This window comes from Apium graveolens, chromosome 9 (genome assembly GCF_009905375.1).
Source record: "Apium graveolens cultivar Ventura chromosome 9, ASM990537v1, whole genome shotgun sequence".
NCBI classification, from domain to species: domain Eukaryota; kingdom Viridiplantae; phylum Streptophyta; class Magnoliopsida; order Apiales; family Apiaceae; genus Apium; species Apium graveolens.
In genome coordinates this window covers 158,777,809-158,795,502 of record NC_133655.1, presented here as the reverse complement: position 1 = coordinate 158,795,502, position 17,694 = coordinate 158,777,809, and the positions used below count along the sequence as shown (strand labels likewise).

The following is a 17,694-nucleotide window of genomic DNA, read 5'->3' as shown; positions in this document are numbered from 1 at the left end:
CCATGGCATCAAGCAATCATGTTATAAATATCAAACCATCAAAATCATTTTAGGACGCTACAGATTACAGCCGGTGATCAGCCGCGAAGTAATCCCGAACCTCGCTGGGTTCTCAAATATAATGGGATCCCTAGGCTATATGTGAGCCTATCAATAACGTGAAAAGGACTTGCGTCTGAGTCCAATCCATTAAGATAAAAAAACATTTATTTTATTTATATTGATTTATAACATGGATGCCGGGGAAATATTGGGTATCAACTTAATTGAATTAGATTCAAGGGAAGAACATTTGAAGGTAAAGTACAAATCAAGTTAAGAGTGATTAACGGAAGTATTTGAAAAAAAATTATGGACATGGGGTTGTTATAACTAAGCATTCATGGGAAATGTATATATGAGCAACAGTTATAAGAATAAACAGGTAAGTAACTTGCCTTTCAAAGTTCTAAGATTATTCGATCTTGATAGCACGAGTCTTCCCCTACGCTTCGGAACCAACACATTATATTAACCTCATTACTATTCACCCTTTATCGACTTATACGCCTATAAGCTACTAGACTAACCTTTACCCCTATTACAACTACGATTACATAAAATTATGATTACACATAACTTAATCGCATACAATTCAAGTAATCCACATAGTCACATAATCACGTAATGGCATGGCATATGATACTTAGCTATTATCACCTAAATCTCAAAGCACGTCAGCAAATAACACATAAGAACCATCATTAGTGCTTCACTCTATCTATTCTGACCTTAACTTAAACCAAAAGATGTTATGCAACACTCAGACCCTTCATTTCTAAGTCCCAAACACAACATACACCACTAAAGTTGCCTAATGCCACTCGAGGGGTGTTCCTCGGGTGCCTTGGTGGAAATGGGGTGTTTCCACCTTGGGCCTTCACTCCAAATCATTTCCCAGAGGGAGTTAAGACTCTAAACTAACTTCTAAAGTTGGTAAGACTCAAGGGCCTTACTCATAAAGGTTTACAAAGATCAATACTCTCACCAAAGTTCCCTGTGAGCATCAGTTTGCATGACATGTGCTCTTTGGAAACAATCTCGACTTCTACATAGGGCCTTCTAACAAAACCACTTCCCATGGATTCTTAAGACCTAAACCTAACTCCCAGACTTGGTTTTAAGCCAAGGCCTTAACTAGGCTTCTGCCCAAAGTTGACTCTGCCCAGCCCCCACTAGAATTCAAACTGCTCTATTTTTTCTTACATAAAACCCACTTTTCTCATTCAATTTTTAATTCTAAAGGTTTTTAAGCTTCCTAGGAATTCATTATACTTATTTAAGCTAAGGCCCCATGAAGGCCTAGCCTAAGGCATGGTTATAGTCGACCAAAGTTCAAGTTTACCCGGCCCTGCCCTGTTTTGAGTTGCTCTTGGTTATGGGGGTGTGCACCTACCTAAATGCAAGTTTCTTGTGGAACCAAGGCTATAGGACTCAAGTATAACTCAAGTCCTAACTCCAGTAAACTTGGGCCTAGAAAGGCCTCACCAAAACTCACTAAAACAGCCTATACTTAGGGTGGAAAAATCTGCTACTTAGTGCCTAGTGTACCTCCTTCCACCTTAACTCCCATTCCAACACCAAAACCAACATGCAAGCCAACAAATCTATTCTAAAGTGTACACAACCATATTAACTATCATTTTATGGAAAAATACGAGCATAAACTTAGCCATAATAGTCATTTACCGAGGCAAAAACAAAGAGCATAGCAGAGCAGATTTTACATGTGAACTTCTAAGCAAATTTTCGCACCAAAAACACATGGTAACAACTTGATGGCTACAAGATTTAATTTTAACTTATTAAGGCACATAGAATATTAGTATTTTAGAGCAAAAATTGTGGCATGCATTGCACAAAAACTCAAATTCAAGTCACATAGCACATTTATTCGAAATATCACTTATACTACGACATGCAAGCATTAAATTCAAATTTTAGTGTAAAAATCATAGCATGCAAGGATAGAAACTTTGTAAAAATACATTTTAAAAGATCATAGGTTCTTTAAAAGTCACATGCAAAACTTCTTTCTTTTTGGAAAACAAATAAAACTAGCATAAAAATCACAAAAATGCATTCGGCTCCTTAGGAGTCATTGCCGAATGCTTGAGGCCAAGATCATGGCTTGAAAGTAGAAGCAAAATACTTCATCAAGTCCATCTCTTGCTCAAGTTTTATAAGCCATAGTTAGTTCAACTCTAGATTCACAAGAATCAAAGTTAAACCATTGGCTTTAATTACATGCAACTAAGAAACTAACCTTGAATGATGATATAGAACCAAGTGAAATTGTCCTTTGCTTAGAGGAGTTGAAAGATACAAGAAGATGAAGAAATGAAGAAGGAAAAAATGAGAGGGGAGGGGGGTGTAGGCGCAGCCGAGAGGGAGTAGAGAGAAGAGAGAGTGGAGTGAGGAGTTGGTGAAGAAAATGAAGTGAGTGGAGTGTATAAATTTGTTTTTGTTACACTAAAATGGTAGTGGATTTTGAACTTACTATTTTGTCCTTCATCCACTAATAGTCAACTTTTGCATGCAAGGTTTTATTGGTATTTTGCTTGGTCAAATGGAGTTAGTGGGGAGTGAAAGGACGGTCCTATCCTTGACCTCTATTTGAGTGGAAATTACATGCAAGGGTACACTTGTAATTCAATAACTATTAAAACTATAATTTAAAAGAATGATTTTTAGTAATTAAAATATAAATCCATAAATCACCAAATAAATATCATAAATACTATAAGATTTTAGAAATTTAATAAAATTGTTTTAAAAAAATTCGAACAAAAATTTTTATTAAAATAATTTTTCACATATTATTATACTAACAAATAAATCATGAAAATTATACTTAACACATTATAAATTACACAAATAATTGCAAGTAAATTGATTATATTCCACAATAATAAAATAAAAATTTATCGTCTAATCGCAACTATTCAAATATTACTAAATCGCGAGAAATCTCTATTATTTACTAATCACGTAGCGTAAATCTTACCCGCGTACGAAATTTTCATGCTTAAAATATTCCAGCAACACTCGCAATGCCATACGACAAAATTATACACAATATATAACAAATTCGCATAAGCGGCCTTATAACACAGAATATTTAGGAATATATATATCACATTTATAAAAATAGCTCTAATATTTACCGGTCGTCACACGATTAATAAGATATGAGATTGGGTATTGATAGATAATAGACTAAATATTAAAAGTTTTGGTACGGTACTATTGAGTGGCATTTATGACACTTATAATGCTCCGTAAAGCTTTGAATTGATGATTTGTACTCAAGTTGTTAGTATTTTTAACTTGTTTTTGTAGTGTTTTTGCATTTCAAGCATTTATCAGAAATCGAGGTGAATTAGCATTGTTTTGATGCTAATATGATGTTAGGAGGGTGTCTGGAATAAAAGCTCGTGAAAGACCAACTCAAATCAGCAAGGAAAATAAGAAGTCAGAATTTTCTCCAGGGAGTCAGCGCACCCGCGCTATGATAGCGCGAGGCTGCGCCCAAAGAGCAGAATGTCAGCGTGCCCGCGCAGGTCAAGCGCGCGGCCGCGCTAGGTCGGGAAAATAAAAGCATATTTCTTCTGCAATTTTGATCTGTTGGACTTCTAATCTTCATGGGTTGCTAATTAAACATATCTTATTATTAGTGTCTGGTAGTATGGTATTCGTACAACAAAAGCTGGTGTTTATTAGTTTCGTGTTATCTGATTCGTATCATCACCATTGTATGATAAGGTTAAGAACGAAAAGGCTATTGAATGAAGTATTTAATGAAGTTAGAATACCATATTTGTGTCATATAGTATTCAACTCTCTTTAATATCTTAATTAATATACTTTAGTATAATCTCTTAAGTTAATCGTAGTATAAACAACCTCAATTTGTTGTTCGTCTTAGCATTGAATAATAACCATACCATTGTTTCATAGATACATTGATTAAATGTTAGATATATTTGTGATGTCATGTCTAATAATGATTTGTGTTTAGTTTTCAGATCTTGACTAACAGGACAAATCAGGACTTAACTGGAAATCAATACTTATACTGAAGTCAGAACTTAAGATATCAGAACTTAAGTTATCAGAACTTAAGATATCAGAAGATATTTATCAGGAGATAATATCATGACTTAAGAAGACGTTCAGATAAGGAAGGCGGCTGATGGAAAGGAAAGAAGATCAAGACTAAAACAAGAAGAGATATGCATGGAGAAGAATTATATGAAGAATAGAATATTTGGAGGAAAAGGTAACTAGTTGATATATTTTAGGATGCAGACTTATATTTGATATCAATTAGAAGATTATCTTGTAACTGTGTGTCTATATAAACACATATAGGGTTTACACTATATGTGTTATCTTAATCGAGAATATTATTCATTGTAACCCTTGCAGCTCTCGTGATATTTGTTCATCACTGAGAGAGAACGGTTTCATTGTAATATTGTTTTATTAATAAGATTATTATGTGTTTCATACTTGTGTTCTTAATTCGATTTAATTGTAGTATACACTGTATATAACCCCCTTCTAAAGTATGTGTGACCTAACAAGTGGTATTAGAGCAATCTGTTAACACATATACAGTAAAGATCCAATAAAGTCATGTCTGAAGAAGAGAAAACTCCAACCAAGCCTACCAAAACTGAAGAAACTCCAAAGACTCAAATCCATAATCGATATGAGACTATTAGGTTCCCCATACTGAAACCTTCTGAGTATCCCATATGGAAAGTGAGGATGACTATGTTTCTGGAAGCTACAGATCCAGAATACCTTGACAGAATTAATGAAGGACCACATAAGCCAACCAAGCTCTATGTTGTAGTTGCAGATCAGCCAGCACAGATTGTACCAAAGGAGAAAAGTGAATATACAGCTGAAGATATCTCATCTATTGCCAAGGATGCAAAGGTAAGGCATTTGCTGCATAGTGTCATTGATAATGTCATGTCAAACAAGGTAATTAACTGCAAGACTGCAAAGGAGATATGGGATGCCTTGGAGACAAGATGCCAGGGAACTGATTCAACTAAGAAGAACAGGAGGACTATACTCACTCAAGAGTATGAGCACTTTGACTCAAAACCTGATGGGTCATTAACTGGTTTATATGACAAATTTGTCAAACTCTTGAATGATCTGTCACTGGTGGATAAGGAATATGTCTTGAAGATACTAATCTTAAATTCCTTTTAGCTCTTCCTGAAAGTTGGGATTTGAAGGCAACTACTATAAGAGACAACTATGCTCTTGATGAAACTACTCTTGATGAAATTTATGGTATGCTCAAATTTCATGAACTTGAGATGGATCAAAAAAGCAAGAGGCATGGGAGAAAGTCAAGAACAGTTGCTCTTAAGCCTGAGGAGGAATCCCCCAAAGTGGTTGTCTCAAAGAAAGGCAAAGGAAAGGCTCCCATCACAAAGTCTGATACTGAGTCATCAAGTTCTGATAGTGATGAGGATTCAGAAACTGAAAGTCTATCTAAGATGGATGTTGACGAAGAGATGATGAAATTGTGTGCTCTTATGGTGAAGGGCATCACAAAGATAGCTTACAAGAAATTCATAAAGGGAAAGAAGTTTTCCAGGAAAAGTGGAAGTTTTGATAAGAAGGGATTCAGAAAATCTGAAGGCAAAGCAGGAAAGTCTGACAAAGAAGATTACTCAAATGTTAAATGCTACAATTGTGGTGAGAAAGGCCACATATCTCCTGATTGCAAGAAAGGAAAAGGTGACAAAGGCAAGGCACTTGTCACAAAGAAGAAAAGCTGGACAGATACTTCTGATTCTGAAAATAAGGTGAACTCTGCCTTGATGGCAAACACTGATAGCAACTCTGAAGCTGCTGAATTAGGTACCTCAAACAACTTATGCTTTTCATACTGATGATATTACTGAGTTGAGATCTTATCTTAAACCCATATTCATTAGTTATAGAGATCAGACTTTAACATGTGATAGGTTAACTTCTGAAAATCTGGCTTTTAAGAAAAAGAATGACTATTTAGAAAAGGAGTTAGTTATGTTCCATCAAACTCAGAAAGAAAGAGATGATGCTTTTTATGTTAGAGATGAAGTGTTAAAATTGAATCAATCTCTAAAACTGAGTTAAAAAAGGAAAGAGAGATTATCAGGACTTGGACTAACTCTGGCAAAACAACTCAGAATTTACTAAGTAGTGGAAACTGGAAAGAGGGCTTAGGTTATGGAGATGATAAAAGTGAAACATGAACTGAACAAATTAAGCCAATTATTGTTAAACAGACTACTAAGCCAAAGGTAAATCCTGTTAAGTTTGTAGCTAAAACTGTAAAGTCTGATTCTGAAAAGATGAAAGATAATGATACAGAAGTTAAGGCAGAGTCAACTTCTGACAAATTAAAATAGGATAAACCAACTGAAGTTAACATAGGCTTAATGACAAAGAAGCAGCTTAAGTATAAGCTGAAAGAGATTAAGAATGTAAACAAAGTAAAGCCACCTAGGAAAAATAGGAATGGAAAGGAAGGTGTGAATAAAAGCAATAATTATATGCCTGTTCCTAATGCTCCTAGAAAGAAATGTTATAACTGTGGAAATTCTAACCATCTAGCTTCATTTTGCAGGAAGAATAAGAATATAAACTCCTTACCTTCTAAGTCAGGAGTTAAGAGTCAGTCTGTTAGGTTTAAACCACAAAAACCTTGTTTTCATTGTGGTAGTTTATGGCATTCCATTTATACTTGTAAGGAATATCATAGTTTGTACTATGATTATTATCAAATAAAACCTTCTTTAAAGAAAGTTAGCATTATTGCTTCTAGTGTAAGTTCTGATGCAAAGTCTGATACTGTAAATTCTGATAAGAAAAATGTTAACATAAACTCTGATGTTAAATCTGCTGCAAATGTTAACAAGCTTAATAAGGCCAAAGGATCCAAGCAAATCTGGGTCCTTAAAACTAATCATTAGTGGTCTTTGTGATTGCAGTGCAACAGGAAAAACATCATAGTTCTGGACAGTGGATGTTCAGGACATATGACAGGAAATAAAGCCCTGCTATCAGACTTTGTGGAGAAAGCTCGCCCAGGAGTTTCTTATGGAGATGGCAACATGGGAAAAACTCTGGGATATGGCAATATCAATCTTGGGAATGTCATCATTGAAAAAGTAGCTCTAGTCTCAGGACTTAAACACAATCTGTTGAGTGTTAATCAAATCTGTGACAGAGGTTATCATGTGGATTTCTTTGAAGAACACTGTGAAGTTGTAAGCAAATCTAGAGGCAAAGTTGTTCTGAAAGGATATAGGCATGGTAACATTTATGAAGCCAAGCTTTCAACAAGTTCTAATGGTTCTGCAATCTGTCTGTTAAGCAGAGCATCAATTAAAGAAAGCTGGGATTTGCACAAGAAACTCTCTCATTTAAATTTCAACAATATAAATGAACTAGTCAAGAAAAATCTTGTGAGAGGACTGCCAAATTCAGTATTTGCTCCTGATGGCCTTTGTGATTCATGTCAAAAGGCAAAACAAAGAAATTCTTCATTCAAGAGCAAGACTGAATCTCCAATTCTTGAGCCTTATCATCTACTGCATGTTGATCTATTTGGTCCAGCGAATGTCATGTCTATTGCAAAGAAAAAATATGTTATAGTCATAGTAGATAAGTTTACCAGATACACATGGGTGTATTTCTTGCACACAAAAAGTGAAACTACATCTATCTTGATTGATCATGTCAAGCAACTGGATAAATTGGTCAAAGACTCTGTGAAAATCATAAGAAGTGATAATGGCACTGAGTTCAAGAATATGATTATGGAAGAGTTCTGCAAAGACCATGGAATAAAGCAGGAATTCTCTGCTCCTGGAACTCCACAGCAAAATGGAGTTGTTAAAAGAAAGAATAGAACTCTTATTGAAGCTACACGAACTATGCTAGATGAAGCAAAGTTACCAACCTACTTTTGGGTTGAAGCTGTGCAGACTGCTTATTTTACTCAGAATGCAACACTTATCAACAAGCATGGAAAGACACCATATGAGATGGTGAAGAAAAAGAAGCCAAATCTGAAGTACTTTCATGTATTTGGATGCAAGTGTTTTGTTCTTAAGACTCATCCTGAACAGCTATTCAAATTTAATCTAAAAGCTGATGAAGGAATTTTTGTTGGATATCCACTTTCCATAAAAGCCTTCAGAGTCTACAATTTAAAAACAAGGGTTGTCATGGAATCTATCGATGTCTCTTTTGATGATAAGAAGATTACTGGACTTGAAAATTTCAATGATCATGATCAGCTGAGATTTGAAAATGAAGTTTTAAATTATGATTCTGTAAATTCTGATAGTCTAAATCCTGATACTGCAAACTCTGATGGGTTAAACTCTGATGTTGTTGAAACTGTAGTGACTATGCCAAAGGAAAATGCACCTGTGCAGGGGGAGCATATTGAAGATCCAACCACATCTCAAGAAGCATCAGAACCTAGAACAGGCTCTTCAAGTTCGGATTCATCAAGTTCTGATTGGCCAAGTTCTGACAATTCTGGAAACTCAAATTCTGAAGGATCCAACTCAGAGAGCATGATTTCAGGGGGAGCATCAGAAAATGTTGATGGAGACAGCATGGATCATGGGGGAGCATCCAGTTCTAGAGATAACCTCCCATCTGCAAGGAAGTGGACTAAAGCACATACACCTGACTTGATTATTGGAGATCCTAAAGCAGGTATTAGAACTAGAATAGCAACATCAAATAAATGTCTCTATCATTCTTTTCTTTCTCAGGCTGAACCAAAGAAAGTGGAAGAAGCTCTTGAAGATGCTGATTGGGTGTAAGCAATGCAGGAAGTGTTAAATGAATTTGAAAGAAATAAAGTCTAGACCCTAGTGCCAAGACCAAAGAACAGATCAGTTGTTGGTACAAAATGGGTGTTCGGAAACAAAACTGATAGTGATGGCATAATTACAAAGAATAAAGCAAGGCTGGTTGTAAAAGGATATTCTCAACAGGAGGGTATTGATTATGATGAAACATTTGCACAGTTGCTAGACTGGAAGCCATAAGGATATTTTTGGCTGATGCTACTCACAAAAAGTTTACAGTCTTTTAAATGGATGTAAAAAGTGCTTTTCTTAATGGAGAATAGGAAGAAGAAGTATATGTTGAACAACCTCCAGGTTTTGTAAATTTAAAATTTCGTAATCATGTCTACAGACTTGATAAAGCACTTTATGGCCTTAAGCAAGCTCCAAGAGCATGGTATGAGGCATTAACTCAGTTTCTTCTAGAAAGTGGATTTAACAGAGGGATAATTGACAAAACTTTATTCTATCTCAACCATGGAAAGGACTTACTTTTGATGCAGATATATGTTGATGATATCATTTTTGGTTCTATAAATGACAGACTTTGTAAAAGGTTTTCCAAGCTAATGCAGTCAAGATATCAAATGAGTATGATGGGAGAACTTAGCTATTTTATGGGCCTTCAAGTCAAGCAGAATGAAGAAGGAACTTTTATTTGTCAATCTAAGTACACCAGAAATTTATTGAAGAAATTTGGAATACAAGACTGCTCAAGTGCATCCACTCCTATGGCCACAGTAACAAAATTAGATAAGGATACTGGTACATCAGTAGATTTTACTGATTACAGAGGTATGATTGGCTCACTACTCTATCTAACTACAAATAGACCTGATATCATGTATGTTACCTGTCTTTGTGCAAGATTTCAAGCAGATCCAAGAGAACCTCACTTAACAGCTGTGAAGAGAATTTTCAAGTACCTTAAGGGGACAGCTGAACTGGGATTGTGGTATCCTAGGGAATTAGACTTTAATCTAATAGGTTACTCAGATGCAGATTTTGTAGGGTGCAAAATTGACAGGAAAAGCACAAGTGGAAGCTGCCAATTTCTAGGAGGCAGATTAGTTTCTTGGTTTAGCAAGAAACAAAAGTCAATTTCCACATCAACTGCAGAAGCAGAGTACATTGCTGCAGGAAGCTGTTGTGCACAGATTCTTTGGATGAAGAATCAGTTACTGGATTATGGGTTAGAATTTTCTAAAATTCCTATTTATTGTGATAATCAAAGTGCTATTGCTATGACAGGTAATTCAGTTCAGCACTCAATGACAAAGCACATCAGTGTTAGGTACCACTTCATAAGGGAGAATGTGATGGAAGGTACAGTGGAATTGCATTTTGTTCCAACAGATCAACAACTAGCAGATATCTTCACAAAACCACTATGTGAAGCTACTTTCACAAGATTGGTAAATGAACTTGGAATGGTTTCAGGTTCTTTCTCTAAATCTGCCTAGTTCTCTAAATCTGCCTAGTTTATGTTCTCATACATCAGACTTTATGATCAGTATTTACAGATATTACTATCTATATAAAATCTGTGATTAATTGCAATTTACTTAAGTGCTGATTATTATCTGACGTGAATTTCTAAACTCTGATAATGATATGAATGTTTCTGTGACTATTCAATTCAATGAGGATAACTGTGCAAGATGTTGACCTAGTAGTCTTTAATATACTAAAGATCCCATGTTTGAAGTAATTGTTTATGTGGAAATCTTTTAACACAAGCAAATTCTGATATTGAGCTTGGTTAGGTTTACTTTATGTATTTTATTACGAAGTCAAAAACTAGAATAGTGCTTCTTATCTGTTAAGTTCTGATGTTGGTAAATCTTATGGATGTACTAAGTGCTGATAAGCCTCACTTATCAAAAGAAAAAGTAAAGAAAAGAAATAAATAAATATCAGGTACTCCTTTGAGATCTAGAGAAAAATATATGTGGAAGGGAAGACCCAAGTGCATTGCTGGTATTAAGTAATATGCATTAGAAAAGCAAAATAAAATTTTCTTGGTGACTTTTCACATTCTCTGATTACTGGAGAAATACTCTGATAATAGCATAAATTCTGATAAGCAGTCGTGACTCACTTACACTGAGAAGCCACTATAAAAAGGAATTTCAAAAGATGCATAAAATGAGCACAAAACAGTTGAGGTGGACTCATGCATGAACTCATTCTATAGTAGACTTCAGACTAATGATAGATTTTGAGCAAAGTTCTTAGTTATGCCTTATTTCTAAGATATACTGAAGTGAATCAGACTTTACTCTTTGTCTGATATTTAGCTTAATGCACACACTTACACCCCATATGAATGATGAAAATTACTGTGGTGATCAATGTTGTTTTTAGATGAACAGTTTAAGTGTTAGTTGCATAAATTCTGAGGACAAGTTTTGATGAAAGTTCTATTGAAACCATATCAGTATTTGTGTGAATAATTACAGAAATAAACATTCACTTTTGAGTAACGAAGCCATATTCTGATGACTTTTAAATTCTGATAATAATCAAGTTCTGATACTGACATGGCAGTATTTATTTCCTTGATTTATTTTTAGGTCAATACTTGAACGGTTATATTTTATCAGAATATTGGTTTATGTGAGGTGAAGACATTAATAATCATTTGTTTAGTAGGAATAGTTTTTTTTTTGAAAAACTGCATGTGCATAGTAATCATTACTTATTTCCCGTGCCCATTAACTTTTGTCTGGCAGGTGTAACGTCTGTTCCACTTCTTAATAACGGTTGTCACGTGGAGTGTCTAAGTAAAAGAGATAAAAGATTTTTAAATCTTTTATTTACATTTCTATTCTATTTACTCTATCACTTTTTCTTATTCTCTCATATTTTCTAACGGTTTACTATACAGACATTTTATCAAACACTTTTCAGGCATCCTAACTTCTCACCTATTTTCAATGGCACCCAAGGATATAATCTTCAATGGAGCAAAGTTCGTCCCCAACAACTATGCTGCCATTCTCACTAAGAGTGAAGCTCCTTCGGAACTTCATTTTATACAGGATTTCTTATCTCATAATGAAATTGGGTTTGCATTGACACAGCCATCCAGTATATCTGGAACTCAAGTTCTAACATTCTGACGTACTGGACATTATGATAATGGTGGTATGCATGGGACTCCAAGCATCGTATTTACAGCAAATGAGGTTGAGTATGTTGTTACTCCGGGAGCAGTTCGAAAAGCTCTACACCTACCTGAATCATGTCAATTCAGTTCTGCTGTAGAGGAGCCCTTGCTACACCAAATGATGGCTAATCTTGGGTATGAACAGAGTTTGGCTAAGTTGGGTCAACTCAAACGCCCATATATTCAAAAGGAATGGAGTTTCTTCTTCGATTGCATCACGAAGACGTTTGCCAACAAATGCTCAAATTTTGATGCCATTCCTATTCTGACATAACAAATTGGGTATGCACTCCTAAACCAGTCTCATTTTGATTATGCAAAGACTGTGTTATATTTTATAGAAGATAGAATGAAAGAGGACAGGAATGTAGTTTACTTTGCTAGGTTCTGTCAGTTAATTTACAATTATTGTACATCAGATGAACCAAAACTAGCAGGTGAACTCATAGAACCTTTTAGGTTAGCAAAAAGGGCTTTTACTGATCTTTTCACTGCTGACAACAAGAAGGGAGTTTTGAGACCCCTTAGCATTCCTTTATCAGTAAAGCAAGCTCTTGTAAATGCTGATGCTGCTACATATTCATTGCTATATCCTGATATCCAACCCACCAACACACAACAGCCATCAGCACCTACTCCTGTCACTCCATAATCACTCACATCAGAACATGCCAATCAACCATCAACACCTACTGTGAAGCCTTCTTTTTCTAGAGCAAAGAGGACAAAGACTGTACCTCAAACACAACAGAAAAGAAGGAGGATGATTCTAAGAGATGAATCAGAAGATGAGGCACAGGTTCAACCATCAGAACCTATTGTTAAAGCAGCTGAGGAAGTGTCTCCTCAGAAAACAAAAGAAACTGGGAGTTCTAGGCCCCTCAAAAGGCTTAGAAAGAGAAATTCCGATGACAAAGCTCCCAAAATCTCTCCACCCTTGAAGAGATGGAAGAAACAAAGAGTTAACAGGGACATAGCTGAGTCAGATTCAGAGGATATGGAAGCAGTAGCTAAGGAAGGGGGTCAGGAATATCTGATCCCAAAGGAGCCAATTGTGATTGAATCCCTTCCATCTACACTACCAGAATTTGCTGAAGCCACTGAATCTACACCTTCACTGTCACCAATTTAAGCTAAAGAAACTGCTCAAGACAGAGTGACTACACCTCATGTGTCTCCTATCATTGAACAAGTACATGCTGAAGACCCAGGTACAAGTGCTGAAATAGATATTCACAACTTGAATGTGCATGAGGTTCTGTACTTGGAAGCTCCAACCATTCCTCAACATACTCCACCAACAACACCAATTTTAGATGTTGATTTCAATGCAGATATTCCAACCACACCTCTTCTGAATCTAGATGATGAAGATCAGATATTAGGTAAGCATCAGAATTTGGATGTTGATCAGAACTTAGAGGATGATTTTGAAACGTCTATAGCCTCATACACTATCATTTTATCAGAGGAAGTTGATTCTGCAGGCTCTGTAAGTTCTGATGCGGAAAATACTGACATTACTGGTGAAGCTGCTACAAATCTATATGATGATGCAGCTGGTCCTTTAGGACATGCACCTCAACAAGTTCTAGGAAAAGCTGATCTAATCAAGGACTTTGTTAGAGAGGATGCACCAGTACCTTGGAGTAAAAACTCCAAGAGGAAAAGAGTGGACCAAGGAATGGAACAACGTTGATTTTGTTCCTACTGCAAATATTCTTGCTGAGCACCTGGCTAAAGCTGATGAGATGCTGGTGAATGATGATTTCAAAGCACAGCTCAGAGTTACTGCATTAAGTACAAGGCACCTTCAAGGTCAATACTCAATAACTCAAGCCAAGGTGAACAAAATTCAAAAAATCCTCATTCAGAAAGACATGAATGTTAAACTGGAAAAGAATAGGTTTTTTAAGCTAGCCTTTGACCGCATTGGGTATATAGAAAAGACTCAAGAAAAGCAGCAAGCTCAAATATCCGATATTTTAAAGAATCAAGTTGCTCAACAAGATCAACTCAATGAAATCCAAAACTCTGTGGAATTGTTTGTCTCTATCCTATTACCTGAGTTAACTATCAAGACCCCAAGATACAGAAGCTGGATGAAGAAATTTCAAAAAGACTATTTCTCAAAGACAATCCAAGAATGGACTTTGAAAGTCTGAAGGAAGAAGAAGCCAGATTTAAAGTAGAAAATGTCAAATCCAAGTCTAAAGCTTCTATTACTACAAAGAAACCTCCAAAGCCTAAGGGCATTGTGACTAAAGAGAAGACAAACTCTGAGGCAACCAAATTTGAATTCAAAGCCAAATCACAAGTAGAGGTAGATCCAAGGTTCAAGGGCAAAGCTAAAGTTGATGATTCTGTAAAAATCTATCTGGCAATTATGGATCTGGAAGCAAAGAATGATGAAGATACTAGTCTGATTTTGAAGAAGAAGAAGAAGAAGAATGTTCAAATAACCTCTAACAGAGCTCATATTGTTCAAGATCAGGACTTAGTAAATTCTGATATGTCAATGAAGCAAGCAACCTCTGACACAGCTCAAGTTGGCTTGATATCAGAAGATAAAGGAAAGGAAACCTCTGACATTGCTCATGTTAAACCTTCAAAAATTCTACTACCTGGGTTCACTAAAGCTCAACAATCTACTCAACCTTTGAAGACTACATCAAGTGGTTTTGAAGCAAGAGTTATTCGAGGAAAGGAAGCTAGAGACAAATCAGGATTGGGTAGTTCTAAAGAAAAGAGAGTAAATAATACCTCTGATCCAACCTCTTTGAGTGAACCAGGAGTAGGAACAACTCCTGAAAGATTGAATCAACTGGAGTCTATACAAATGGTCTACCACTCTGTGCTAAAAGAAGATATCATGTTATATTTCATAACAGATGGGAGGGTATTCCATATAAGAAAGGATGCTATTTGTTTGAAGTACTTTGAAGAATTGCAACATGTGATATTTCTACTTCAAGTAAAAAACAGATCAACAGATGGTGCTGCCAGATACATAAGGTCTAATATTGAAAGACAGAAGAAATTATACTCTGTAAAGTCTGACAGGTCATAGTATCCTAAGTACAGAGCTCACAATGGTGATATTGTTGAGATGAAGCCTAATACTGCCAAAATCACTACATTTCTTGGTATTAAGGGTCTTGAATTTAATCTAGAGTCTGATAAATCCTATGTCATCAGACTGGATCAGGAGATAAGGAAAGCAAAAATAAATGATCTCAGGGTTGTTATCTTTCAGACAGGAGATGATACAGCTGAACTTAAAGATGTAAAAAGGAGGATGCAGAATGAACTTGAATATGTTGAGAGAACTCTTTTGAAGAACTATCTCAGAACAACTCCTAACATTAAAGAGATCATACACTGAAGCCAAGTCAAGAACTACAGCTGATAAATTTTGAAGTATATACAGGCTAAAGCTGATATCAGACTTTAAGGATAATAAAAGCTGCAAGGACTGTGAGTTGTAGTTATTTAGGCAAATTCTCATATGCATTTGTACTTAATGTTTTTGACATCATCAAATATCTATTGAAGTTGTATATTATGCTAATTTACAAGTTGGGGGAGATTGTTAGAAATATATGTGATGTCATGTCTAATAATGATTTGTGTTTAGTTTTCAGATCTTGACTAACAGGACAAATTAGGACTTATCTGGAAATCAGTACTTATACTGAAGTCAGAACTTAAGATATCAGAACTTAAGTTATCAGAACTTAAGATATCAGAATATATTTATCAGGACATAATATCAGGACTTAAGAAGACGTTCAGATAAGGAAGGCGGCTGATTGAAGGGAAAGAAGATCAAGACTAAAACAAGAAGAGATATGCATGGAGAAGAATTCTATAAAGAATAGAATACTTGGAGGAAAAGATAACTAGTTAATATATTTTAGGATGCAGACTTATATTTGATATCAATTAGAAGATTATCTTGTAACCGTGTATCTATATAAACACATATAGGGTTTACACTATATGTGTTATCTTAATCGAGAATATTATTCATTGTAACCCTAGCAGCTCTTGTGATATTTGTTCATCATTGAGAGAGAACGGTTTCATTGTAATACTGTTTTATTAATAAGATTATTCTGTATTTCATACTTGTGTTCTTAATTCGATTTGTTTGTAGTATACACTGTATTCAACCCCCTTCTACAATGTGTATGACCTAACATTAAAGTTAACCTAAACCTGTCCCTGAGGGAACGAACTAGAAATTATTCTATATTACTTGTGAACGCGTATACTTGCGTGAAATTTAGTGCGTGCTTAGCAACTAACAAGTTTTTGGCGCCGCTGCCGGGGACTCGTGGTTAATTTTTAGTTTATGTGTTTGTCATCAGTGTTCGTTAAAGTTCAGTGACTCGGACATTGTTATTTAATTATTTCCTTGACTTGTTTCAGGTACTCTAGCGGGCGTGTATGCATACACGTTCTCGGACTCGTAAAAGAACTCTGGATCAAGCTAAGAAGAAGTTGTAATAGTTAGAGAGAAAGTTGAAGAAGAGATCATAGTTGAGGAAGAAAAAGAAGCACTTGTTGTAATGGGAGAACCAGAAGTGAATCCAAAGGCTTTGATGGACTACTCTCAACCGAAGATCAATGATATTCAGTCTAGCATTTTTTGACCAGCCATCTCGGCTATTACTTTTGAGATCAAGTCAAGCATGATTCAGATGATACAGAACTCAGTTCAGTTTGGGGGTTCTCCGACAGAAGACCCCAACATGCACATTAGAGATTTTATCGAGATCTGTGACACTTTCAAGTTCAACGGAGTTTCTGAAGATGCTTTTAAGTTGAGGTTTTTCCCATTCTCTCTGCGGGATAAATCTAAGTGTTGGTTAGACTCTCTACCACCAGGGTCTATCACCAAATAAGAGGATCTTGCTCAAAAGTTCTTAACTAAATTCTTTCTAATGGTGAAGACTGCGGTAATTAGAAACGCACTTACTCAATTTGCACAACAATCTGGGGAGTCTTTGTGTGAGGCTTGGGATCGTTATAAGGAGATGTTTAAAAAGTGTCCTCACTATGGGATGCCTGACTGGATGATCATTAACTGTTTCTATAATTGATTGGGTGCTACTTCTAGACCCGTGCTTGATGCAGCATCAGGAGGAGCCTTGTGGGCTAAAAGTTACGATGAAGCTTATGAATTGATCGAACTGATGGCTGCGAATGAATACCAGAATCTTTCTCAGAGACTAGCTCAGGGCAAGGTAGCATGAATTCCAGAGCTAGATGCAGCTACTACTATAGTTGCTCAGCTTAAGGCTTTGACGATGAAGGTGGATTCTTTGACTAATTATGGAGTTAATCAGATCACTAATGTCTGTGAGCTTTGTGTCGGTGCACATGAGACAGAGCAGTGTGCTACTTCTAGCGAATCAGCTCAGTTCGTGAGTAACTTTCAGAGGTCGCAGCAACCTGTGCCAGCCACCTATTATCCTAATAATCACAACCATCCTAACTTTAGTTGGAGCAACTCTCGGAATGTGGTTCAGCAGCCTTATCAGCAGTATCCAGCAAAACTGTACAACCCCCCTGGTTTTCAGCAAC

The 17,694-nt window shown here is 36.0% G+C and overlaps 1 non-coding gene across 1 annotated transcript; it reads right to left on the bottom strand.

Moving 5' to 3' along the window:
* Window positions 1–17,066: 17,066 nt before the first annotated feature.
* LOC141688610 (small nucleolar RNA R71) lies at window positions 17,067–17,173 on the bottom strand. Its single transcript, XR_012562044.1, has one exon. It is a non-coding gene; the product is annotated as a small nucleolar RNA R71 (small nucleolar RNA).
* Between the last annotated feature and the right edge of the window lie 521 nt (window positions 17,174–17,694).